Here is a 12150-nt window from a genome sequence, read left to right on the forward strand (position 1 = left end):
GTAAGTGGATACAAAATATCAATCAAATCCGTCATTTTTTGGCAGGTGCGCGGGTCACGGTTTGTTTTATCACACCTAATTGAAAGAGACGAATAATAACTTCCTAGATACAAGTTGTAAGGTTCCTAGGTTTCTAGGTTTGGTATTGAATAAATAGTTAGATTGATTAAAGAGGAAAACAAATTAATTTGCATTTAATAATATTAATAATTTTTTATAATTTGATATATATTATATTATTTAATTTAATTTTTACATGATAATATGCTATAACAAGTAAAAAGTGTCATGGTCCATGATGGATCAAAATTTAATTTCCTCTTAATAAAGAGCATTTAATTTATCACTCCCTCTTTTTTTTTTTTTTTTTATATGACACTCTCACATAATTTCATAATTTCCAAAGTGTCCCTACTAAAAATTTGAATTACATTTGCATACAAAATTTTCGATAGGCAATTCAAAAATTTCGGTATAACTAAAACTTTTGGTAGTGTATTCATAATTTTCGGTATGAATTAATGCTGAAATTTTTAAAAATTTCGGTATGTTTATTGTTTTGCCAATATTTTTGAAAATTATCATGTTAAAATAGAAATTTCAACTAAAGTGAAATTTTCGGTAGTTCAATTTTATAAGATTTCAAACGGTTAGGATTTTGCCGACAGTTTTGGACGGTTGTGATTGCACCGACCGTTTTGTATGGTTCATAATGAAATCAAAGTTGTATAAATATGGGTCACCTGTTGTTGAGAAAAACATCTCAAAATGCTTCTTTCTCAATTTTTGATTAAGACAGAAGTTTACTTCAACGGAGCTGCATATCTTGTTGAGTTCCGGCTTGCAGATGACACCACATCTCTCGCCTCCTTGAAATCCAAGTTGAATGAATTGTTATTTGATACTGATAACAGAAAGGTGAGATTGAATTGATATTAATAGAAGGGTGAAATATAACTTTTTGAGTTGAAGACCGATGAAGATTTGACGGTTATGTGGAGGTCATTTTGTTGTAGGCTAACTATGGAGCCATCGAGTTAGATATGAAGATTTCAAGATCTTTCGACGACATAATTAAGATGTTGAAACGTCCCTAATCATCTAATAGTGTTTAGGTTTCCTTATTTATTATTGTTTTCTTAAGTTATATGTCTAAGTTATATAACTCTTTGTCAAATGTTAAATTATGTTCATCGTGCATCAATGGAAGATCCAAAATGTTATATAATAAAAAGTGTTGAACATATATCTAAGTAATGTTACACATAATATACAAAAAATACATAAAAATAATATTAATATCTAAATAAGTCCCTTACAGGGTATGTGTGCTATATGCGATAATCCAGTAAAAACCTCACCATCTGAGTTTACCAAACCCATGAGATTATCCATAATAAATGCAATCATCTGCAGGCGTTATTGGTCATCGGCATGAGCTGGAGGTGGCGGCAGCGACATGTCATCGGCAGGTACCCTAGCATCAGAAGGTCCAGCATCATCTGTATGCTTAATAGGTGGGATGATGCGAGGGTGTGATACGGTAGAGTACCACTTCAAGTAACCATCCTCATACTTTGAGTCATATTGAACACTCATTGTGTTATCTCTAATGACACGAGAAGAGCTGATTATGTTACTCTAAAACCACATGTCAATGCCTGCAGTTGGAACATTTGAAACTAGTCGTGGATGCCCTAGACATAACCATATTGTCGCAGACACCTCTCAGGCAATTGTCTAGCGACTAAGGTCTCTTATGGTGGACTTTGTGACATATGTATGGTGTCCTAATGACTTCATCTACAGTCACACATTAAACCTCCTCTTGTACTCTGCAACACCACCTGGATATGCCTGTCTGGCATTCCATATCCTCGCTCGTGGGGCGCCCGCAGAGGAATGTTGCACCGTCCTGTCATAGATGGTGGAGAAATACTCGTATATCCAACACTGATAAAAGAACACAGACACAACATATAATAATTAAGAAATGTTATTCTTAATAATTAAATAAGAAGTAAACTACAAATAATAATTTCAAGTATACTTAGAATAAACTCAAATAACCAATAAGTTTTCTGGTCTCAAAGGCAGTCGCAACTCCAAGTGTTGTATATAGGATGGTCAATGTAGCGCACCCCTAAGCTTAACTAGTGTCGTCAAGGCTACTGAACAACCACATATACCGAGCATCAATATAAACATGAGACTTATCCACAAAGAGAGTACATGTTACTCGTTGTAGCATGTACATTAGCAGTAGCCTCATACATTTGTACTTCCACAAGCTCGTTGTACCTATCCGAAGCCAAGACATATGAAGGTAAGCTTCCCTGTTAAAATTAAACTCCTCTAGCACTGCCTCCTCAGTAACTCCCAAATCCTTGACATTCACTATACATGCAACTGATTGGCTAATAATAAGAGCGGTGAAGAATCAATCGGTGATGGATAGATGGAACAAGGACGAGACATCATCCAGAGTGATAGTCATATTCCAAAGGGAATATGAAAAGGAAGATGTCTCCTTGTGTCATCGCTCAACAAAAGCAATGAGAAGTGAAATGTCGATCATGGTGAATGAGCAGTCGGCAAATGAGAGGAGACCAAAATCATGTACAATCACATAACCTACTCAAGCATCGGAGTCTTGGGGAAGTTCTTCATCTTCGACCCATGAAATGTCACCTTCAGCGTGGGACAGTCCTGTAACAAACAAAGATTAAAAAAAGTTCTAAGTTAGACTTCAACACATGATGGAGCAATAATCAATAAATTAAAGTTAAACATAAAATATAGATATTTCTCCCTGCCATAATTGGTATGTCACGTGATCAGCATACTCGGTAAGCACCGATCGGTCATTGGATCCTCTCGGGAACTCTCATGTGTGCACAGAAGGCTCCATCGAAGCAGAGGTCATAACCTCTGTATCAATAGTAGCATAAGAGACTGAATATGTGGCATACATCTCATCAGCAACAGAGGCATCTGGCTCAACCACCTCATCAATAATAGGGGAATCTGTCTCGGCCACCTCAATTGCAACCTCATCAGCCACCTCATCAGCAATAAGTAGTGTATTTGTCTTGACCGCTGGGTCATGAACAACTTGACCATGCACCTCCTAAGCATGAACAATTCAGCTTCATCTCTGGGTTGCTCCTTTAATCTCACTGCTCGACGTCGGGAGTTACGGGCTACACGAAACTGCCTCTGCTCAGCCAACTATTTCTGGTGTGAACCGTTGGTATAGTTAGGAAGACTCAACCTTAGCAACCATAACCTGGGTTGTTGCTCTATATGTGGCCCTGCATGCGATGGTGTCGTCCTTTCCTTGTATTTCACTACAAAAACGAAGAAAAAAAAACAAAATATCAGTTAACTTTCAAAAAAATTGAAATTTTTCACATGTCACCGAAAATTCCATATTTTTTTATTTGTCAGAAATTCAGAAATTTTCAGCACAATGTTATAAAAAAATACTAGGAATTCTAAAACTTTTGGAGAAAATGTATATAAAAATACCATAATTTCTGAAATTTCCGATACAATTTCAAATAATTCTCACGGAAATTTTAAAATTTTAATTTTTTTTTACTGTTTTCAAATTTTCTCTTAAAGACTTTGGGATTTTCGGTATTGTTCTGGAGTTTTTGGAATTTGTGCAAATTTTGAATGAATTTTAAAAATGATTAAAAAATGTATAGGTTTAATATAATCAATCTATTAAATTTTGGGAGTTAAATGTGTATAAAACAAACTAATTTCTTTAAAGTGGCCCAAAAGAGTCCTATGCCCCTAAAGGATGACTCACTTGTTTCTATTTGAAGTAATTGATTGTCAAAGAAAAAAAAAGCTAAATAGGACCCTCTAGTTGATGATAGGATAAGATGTGAGCTCTAGTTACCATTTAAGATAAGCGTGGTGTTTTTGCACTAGCTAATCGTTTTCAAGGAAGAAAATGGACCATCACAAAATTTAATCAAATTAACAACAAAATTAATACTAAGCATGCTTTTAGAGTTTGATTTTCATTAAAAGAATGCATGTGCCATAGATGTGAAATTCAAGTACAAGTGGAGCCTTAAGTCAAGGCCATATGCAAGTACATTGGATCTAGTTACAACATGTCAACATTAATCTTTGCCATATTGGACTTTATCTTTAATTTCAATATAATTGTGGCCAAAGTGAAGCTACGTACAATTAGCTAGAGACTTAAAATTGGAGGGATAGTGTTTAAGTTTTGGAGAATTGTAAGGTAAACAAAAGGGGAAACTTAATATTATGAGGATGTGCACCACTATGCTTCTTTATAGGCATAGGTATTCTTAGCCACGATAGAAGCACTTATTGTGAAGGATTTTCAATCTTGAGGTCTCTTTCACCATCATTCAACGAACTTCTATAACTATAGCTATTAGTAACATCTAGATGTATTAATATGTGCTTGAAAAATGAGTAAAGATCATTTTCTTCTTTAAACTTCTATTCTCTCCTACTTTGTCTTACAATTATCACATTCATCTTGATACTTTCTAACATGTTATCATTATACAAATTAAATGATAAAAACTAAATAAATAAATGTGACAAATTATTGAGAGCTATTATTATTATTATTATTATTATTATTATTATTATTATTATTATTATTATTATTGATTTGAAATAAAAATAATAACTTGGAAGGACGAAATGGGTCTTTTAGTTGTTGAAAAATGTGCTACAACATACTATTCTAAAGATAGAAAATTTATGTGTTTTTAAGGTGCAAACTGGAAAAAATATATCTCGGGGAGATTATCAGGAAAAGTTTTGGGAGAATGACGTTGGGTTTGACATAAACACAATGTGTTCATGCATTTATTAGAGACATAATGTGTTTTCTCTAACACTTATAAAAGATGTTTTTTTAGATATGAAATTGAGAAACGTGGAATTCTAATGGAAAAATTTAGAGACACAAATAGAGATTTTCAGGACACATTGTTCTAAAAATTAGAAGATTTTTTTAAGGTATTTAATAAAATTTAAAAATATTTTTAAATAAGTCGAATTTTATGTGATTCATATATTAAATAAAAGAGAAATTGAAAAACACTTTGATGAAAAAAATATAAGATATTGCCATGAACTTTTAATATTATTTTTTTTTGTAATTTATCTTGTAATCTTTTAAAACAATTCTTAAATTATAACGAGTAAGAGTGGAGAAAACTAAGAGCAGGAGAAATACAAGTTAAAGTTCAAATATATGGATTTTGACAAGTTGAAGTTAAAACGATATGCTTATCATAAAATTTGTCATTTCGAGAAGGATTGTCCCGAGAGGGGGAGAAGGGTAATTATATTCATATTTTAGTTGTCTCATATAAGAATGGTTATGAGAGTGTTGGTGTACTTGTGGTAACGAGTTTGGATACTGAAAAGAGTTGTCTATGGACTTAGACAATTATTATCACACATGTCCAAAAAAAATAATACTTTGAGATTTTGGAGCTAATAAAAGATTGACTCTTTGAACTCAATAACAATTAGGCGTGCAAAGTTCATGGTATTGGTACGGTTAGACTTTAAAATGTTCGATAATCATGAGCTCTTTATACACAACATGAGGTATGTTATTGATTTTAAGTGAAATTTGTCGTATATAATCATGTTTGATGATTTAGAATATTGCACAAAAATTGAATGTGGAGTATTACAATTTTTGCATGGTGTGTTGATTATGGATAAAGGGTCTAAATTATGCGGGTTGTATATTTTAGATGGTTCCACCGCTACTGGTCACACATCATTATCTAATAAGACTTTCATTAAAATACCAAGCTATATTTTTGTATTTGGATCGGACTCTAGTCTCAATAAGGGATGCTTCATGGTTCGGTTCGGTTATGTTGTGTATATTGTAGTCGAAGTCAGTTCAAGCATGCAATAGTCGAAGGTGTGCATGATGTAGTCGAAGTCAGTTCTAGCATGTAAATGACTTAAGTTAGTTATGTACTTTATTATTTAATAGTTATGTATGTCATATATGAGCGTTATCATCATACATGACATACATATACTATGAGTCTATATAAAAGTTGTATTGATAGAGTACTGGTTAAGTTGTTATTCACTTGTAACTTGTAATCCCAAATTTTAGAGAAAGTGAATATAAAACTGTTATAATCAATTGTCCTCTCTCTCTCTCTCTCTCTCTCTCTCTCTCTCACACACACACACACACACACACACACATATAACTAAATAGGTTTCTTTTGTTTGTTTAAGAAAATTTATCTTTCTCACAAGATTACGTCGTTTCTGGTGTAACGTTTATCACAACAAACTGGTGCGGTGAGTGTAACACCACAAACTGGTTTTAGGATTATCAACTGACCCCACAAACAAACACAAATCTTTTCAGCATGCTTTGTTGATAAAACTCTGTCATTGCATTTTTTATCGAAGAAACAAAGAAAAACAATTTGAATTGGATCAAATTTGATGAATAATGGCCAAAGAACGGAGCAAAAATGACCAAGTATGAAGAATTAGGGACATAGAGAAATTTGGATGAAAAAGGAGCAAAAGTGAGCAAGCCACTGGAATAATCATGCGCTGCATCGCGGGCTATCGACGCGTGATAGAAAAGAGTAAAAGTGGTATCATGTGCCATCGCGCGCGTGGATGAGTGGACAACACAACATCACGTGCGCGATGTAGTCTATTGCACGCGCGATTGAACTTTTTTTTGGGCAATTTTAGACGTGTTCTGGTACGATTTGATGACTATAAAAAAGCAGACTTTGGAGAGTATGATTTACAACATCGGAAGTGAGTTTTGGAGCGCATTCGAAGTCATTGGAGGCCAAATCTTCAAGGAATTCTAATACAATCTTATTCTTAGCAATTGGTATTGTAATTTTAGCAATATAAGTAGCTAAATACTTTTAGGTTAGGTTTTTTCTAATGAACCTGTTTCGAACCTATTGGGACATATGTTTAATTTGATGTTGCATGAATTATCTTAGTTATAGTTCTATTTAATTGCTTCTTTTACTTAAAGTGTATTATTTGAGATACTCTGTTAATGTAATTATAGGCATATAGGAAATACTAAACCTTCGCCTATGCGTCTGATCTAGGGAAATTATCGTACTTATGTTGGTCGAATAGTGATAAGAGACCTTGAGTAGTGACCTTAGAGTTAATGTATTGTAACATCGTCTGATTTCACTTACGCCGTTGGAATAGGGATAAGAGACCTATAGTAAGAATGAGTGAGCTATACACCAAGGGATTGGGTATAGTTGTCTTGTAAACTCATCATGGAAATATAATGACACTTGATTTATGTAATGCATTAGACATCAACAGCGGAGAAATAGGGGATTCTAGGCAAAACCTTACTACTTTCTCTAAATTGTCATAACACTTCTTTTATTTTCAACTACAAACTTGAACACCCCCCCCCCCCCCTCGGTTGTTACTTTTTATACTTGTACAACTACTAATTTGTTAAATACCCGTCTCTATGGATTTTATACTCTTTTGATTACTACGACACTATCAGTACACTTATCGGGAAGTCATCATTTGTCTTCACTCACATATTTTTCGGGAAACTTCCTAGAAGGTCACCCATCCAAATACTACTTCAAGTCAATCATGCTTAACTATGGACTTCTTATTTGTTAGGCTACCTAACATAAGATGCATATTGTTGGTATAGGTAGTACAAATAAATCCTTATAAGTTTTCCTTCAATCATGCGGTCTTATACCTACACAACCTCAAGATCCTCTCATTCTGATGTGAATTCGGGCGACCACTCCCCACCCTCTTTGGCCTCATGTGTTACATGTCCACCAGCTTTTGCTTGGTTTATCTCTATCTAAAATAACCTATGTGTTCATTCAATATGAGTGAAGACAAATTCTTGATGGAGTAGTTGAACATTGATGTTATCATCGGTGATGAAGATCAAGTGTTGTTGTGGTTGTGTGCGTTATCAAAATCTCATGCTCACTTCAAAGAAACTCTCTTATATGAAAGAAACCCATTGACCTTTGAAGTAGTTCAATCGGCCGTATACTCTAAGGATTTGAACGAGTTAATGGAGCACAAGCCATTGTCTATTTGTGAAGGATTGTTTGTTAAAGGAAAATTCTCAAAGAAAGATGGTAGGTTTGAGAAGAAGAAGGGTAAAGGTCAACAGAAGTCTTATGATGGTGATGCTCCTACAATTAGGTGTTACCATTGTAATAAAGAGGTTCACATAAGAAAGATGTGCTCTGAACGTATGAATAATTATGGAGGTAAGAATAATGCCATCGCAACCATTGTGCAAGATGATTATGAATCATCGGATGTCCTTGTGGTTTCAAGCAGCAGTTCTAGCAATGAGTGATTATAGATTCAGGTTGTACTTGGAACATAACTCCAAAAAAAGACGTGTTTGAGGAATTATATGATCAAGATGGTGGATCAAAGTTGCTAGAAAACAATAGAGTCTGCAAGATTACAGGGTATGGATCTGTCAAATTCAAGCTCCATGATGAGTCAATAAGGCTATTGACTGATGTCAGGTATGTACCTGATCTTAAGAGAAATTTGATTTCTCTTGGTGAAATCTACAAGAAAGAATATTTTTCAATGGAAAACATGGTATCATGAGAGTCGTGAAGGATTCGAAGGAAATCTTGAGAAGCAGGAGGAAGCAAGGATTGTATACCCTTGAGGTCGTAAGTGGTTCACCTGGTATTGCATCCAAAGAACCTATGTTAAAATTGAGCTATGGCACATGAGATTGGGCCATGCCAGTGAACAGATCCTGGTCGAACTGGGAAACAAAATCTACTTGCTGGTGATAAGGTCGAAAAGATGGAGTTCTGTGAACCTTGTGTGTTTGGTAAAGAGTTGTGTCATGAACTTAGGATGTTATTATTACACATGTCCAAGAAAATAATACTTTAAGACTTTGGTGTTTAAAAAAGGTGGTTTCGTTCAACTCAATAACAATATGGTGTGCAAAGTTCAAGGTATTGGTACAGTTAAACTTTAAAATGTTCGATAATTATGAGTTGTGTATACGCAATGTGAGATACGTTCCCTAGCTTAAGTGAAATTTCTTGTATATAAGCATGTTTGATGATTTAGATATTGCACTAAAATTGAATGTAGAGTATTAAAAACTTTGCATGGTGTGTTGATTATGGATAAAGAGTCTAAATTATGCGGGTTGTGTATTTTAGATGGTTCCATCGCTATTAGTCACACATTATTATCTAATCAATACTTTCATGAATACCAAGATATATTTTAGTATTTAGATTGAACTCTAGTCTCAACAAGGGAAGCTTCATGGTTCGACTAGGTTGTGTATATTGCAGTCAAAGTCAGTTCAAGTGTGAAGTAGTCGAAGATGTGCATGATATAGTCGAAGTCACTTCTAGCATGCAAATGACTAAAGTTGGTTATGTACTTTGTTATGTAATAGTTATATATGTAAAGTATGGGTGTTATCATCATATTTGACATACATATATTAGGAGTCTATATATAGGTTGTACTCTAGTGTGTTAGAGTAGTGGTTAAGTTGTTATTCACTTGTAATCTGTAAATCCTAATTTTAGAGAAAGTGAATAGTAAAACTATTATAACAAATTATGTTCTGCTCTCTCTCTCTCTCTCTCCCCCATAACTGAATATGTTTCTTGTGTTTGTTCAAGAAAATCTCTCTTTCGCATAGGATTACTTCGTTTCTGGTGTGACATTTGTCACAACATATATCATTTTAGATTAGACATGTTAGTGAAAGATCTTTGGTTGAGAAAGAGAAAAAAGGTTTTTTAGGAAGTTAGAAATCGAATAAATTATATTTTTTTATCACTACGTACTAGGAAAACAACACAAAGTAAATTTTGGAAGTGGTGTGCATAAATCTAATATTTTGTTTGAGTATGTTCACTCAAATTTATGAGGTGTGACAATGATTGCAACTCATGGGGATTATTTAGATTTCCTCACTATTATCGATTATATTTTAGAAGAATGTAATTCTACATTTTAAAAAACTAAAAGTGAAGAATTTGAAAATTTCAAGAAATGACACACTCTTATAGGAAATCAGTTAGGGACTAAACTGAATGTACCGAGAATTAACAGTGACATGGAGTTTGTATCAGAGAAGTTTAATGAATTTTGCATTAAATAAGGTATCAAGAAGCATATGACCATTGGTATAACACATCTACAAAATGGCCTAGGTAAATGAATAAATATGGTCATTTTGGAAAGAGTAAGTTTTATATTGTTCGGAGATAAGTTACCAAAGAGTTTGTATTTGTTGCTACAAGAACTTTCCTTATCAAAAAATGTCAATCCACATGAATAAACTTCAAGATATCTATGAATGTTTAGAGTGGAAATTCGGTGGCCTTATCAAATTTTAAGGGTTTCCGAGCTTTGGAGTTTGTGTATATCAAACAAGTTAAACTTGATACTAGAATTGTAAAGTGTGTCTTTAATGTATGCAACAATATGCAACAATAATAATTACTAATTGTACTTGTGGTGAGTACAATATAGGTGATCATTCCTGCAATCAATTAAGCAATGGCCTTTAGGTTTTGATGTGTGAATAAATAATCAACGAACTAACTCTTTGGACGAGTATACACTACTATAAATAATATATTTCTTGACGATGATTTCACATCATGTATTAAAAAATCGAGGTCAAATACCTGGATGCACCCTATTTTTTTTGTAAAAAAAAAATATACAATATATTTCGTCGGTTGTTTGGAAAATCAATGGATAAACCTATTAAGTGTACATGCTTTGAAACTCAGCAGCCTCGGTTTATGTTTTTATCTCATTAAAGTGGCACATTCTTGAATATTTTATTTTAAATTTAAAAGTATGCTATTTTTCACCTTGATTTTCTTATCAACCAAGGTGAATATGTTTCTCTGATATATATATATATATATATATATATATATATATATATATATATATATATATATATATATATATATATATATATATATATATATATATATATATATATATACCTTGTAGTATTCAGTTTTATTTGTCTAAACACCACAAACAGAACCCTAATGAAGAGTCATACGCATACCATCTTCAATACGAAGATGTTATGTATTTGGGCTCTCTTTTCTTTTTCAGAGATCCAAATCATTTTATTTTACTTCTTCTTCAGAGATATGGTATTCAAACATCATTACTAATATTTTTGTCATATTATTGTTGTTGTTGTTCTTGTTGTTGTTATTCTTGTTGTCGTTGTTGTTATTCTTGTTGTAAAGATCTGAAACCCTAGTATTTTAAATAAAATGTAAATAGTATTTTAAATAAAACATTAAAGTTAAATAAAATACAAAGTTAATTACTAAAAATTTAAATTACATGACTTAAAACTACCTTAAAGTAATGCTTTATGCGTTCCGAGTGACTTGAAATCGTCAATAATTGACTCCGAACTAATGTTTGCACTAATCTCCCTTTCAATATATATTGTCATGCTATCTCCAAGAAACTCATCATCCATCTTGTTTCTCAACTTAGTCTTAATAATTTTCATTGCTGAAAAAGACCTCTCAGTTGTGGCCGTAGAAACGGGAAGAGTCATGATAAGACGAAGTAGTCTATCAATCAAGAAGTAAGTTTCAGCCTGTCCAGATGCAACCAAACATGAACATAGTTCTTGAATAGTTGATAAATTATTCAAGTTTGATGCTTGACGAGCAACAAATAGAAAATGTTGGAGTTGAAATTGCAAATTATTCTTCTCTTGATCACTAAAATCCATAGGATAATATTTTTCAACTAAAGAACAAATAGTATCAATGCTAAAAGCTTTATATCCATCCTTAGGAGATAAAGAACAAGAAAGAGTTAACAAATTCATTGTCTGCTCACTGAATCTGCTATTCAACTCTTGTAACTGTTTGTCAATGGTAGTGAAAAAGATTTCAACTTTAAAGTAATGTTGAATTGTGACTTGATTCTCTTCAAGACGGGAGCGTCCAAATCTTGTTGTTGAATGAACATCATTAAGATCAGGAATCTCAATACCATACTTTTCACAAAAAGATACCACTTTAGTAAACAATATATCCC

The sequence above is a fragment of the Lathyrus oleraceus genome, chromosome 4 (assembly GCF_024323335.1).
Source record: "Lathyrus oleraceus cultivar Zhongwan6 chromosome 4, CAAS_Psat_ZW6_1.0, whole genome shotgun sequence".
In the NCBI taxonomy this organism is placed as follows: Eukaryota; Viridiplantae; Streptophyta; class Magnoliopsida; order Fabales; family Fabaceae; genus Lathyrus; species Lathyrus oleraceus.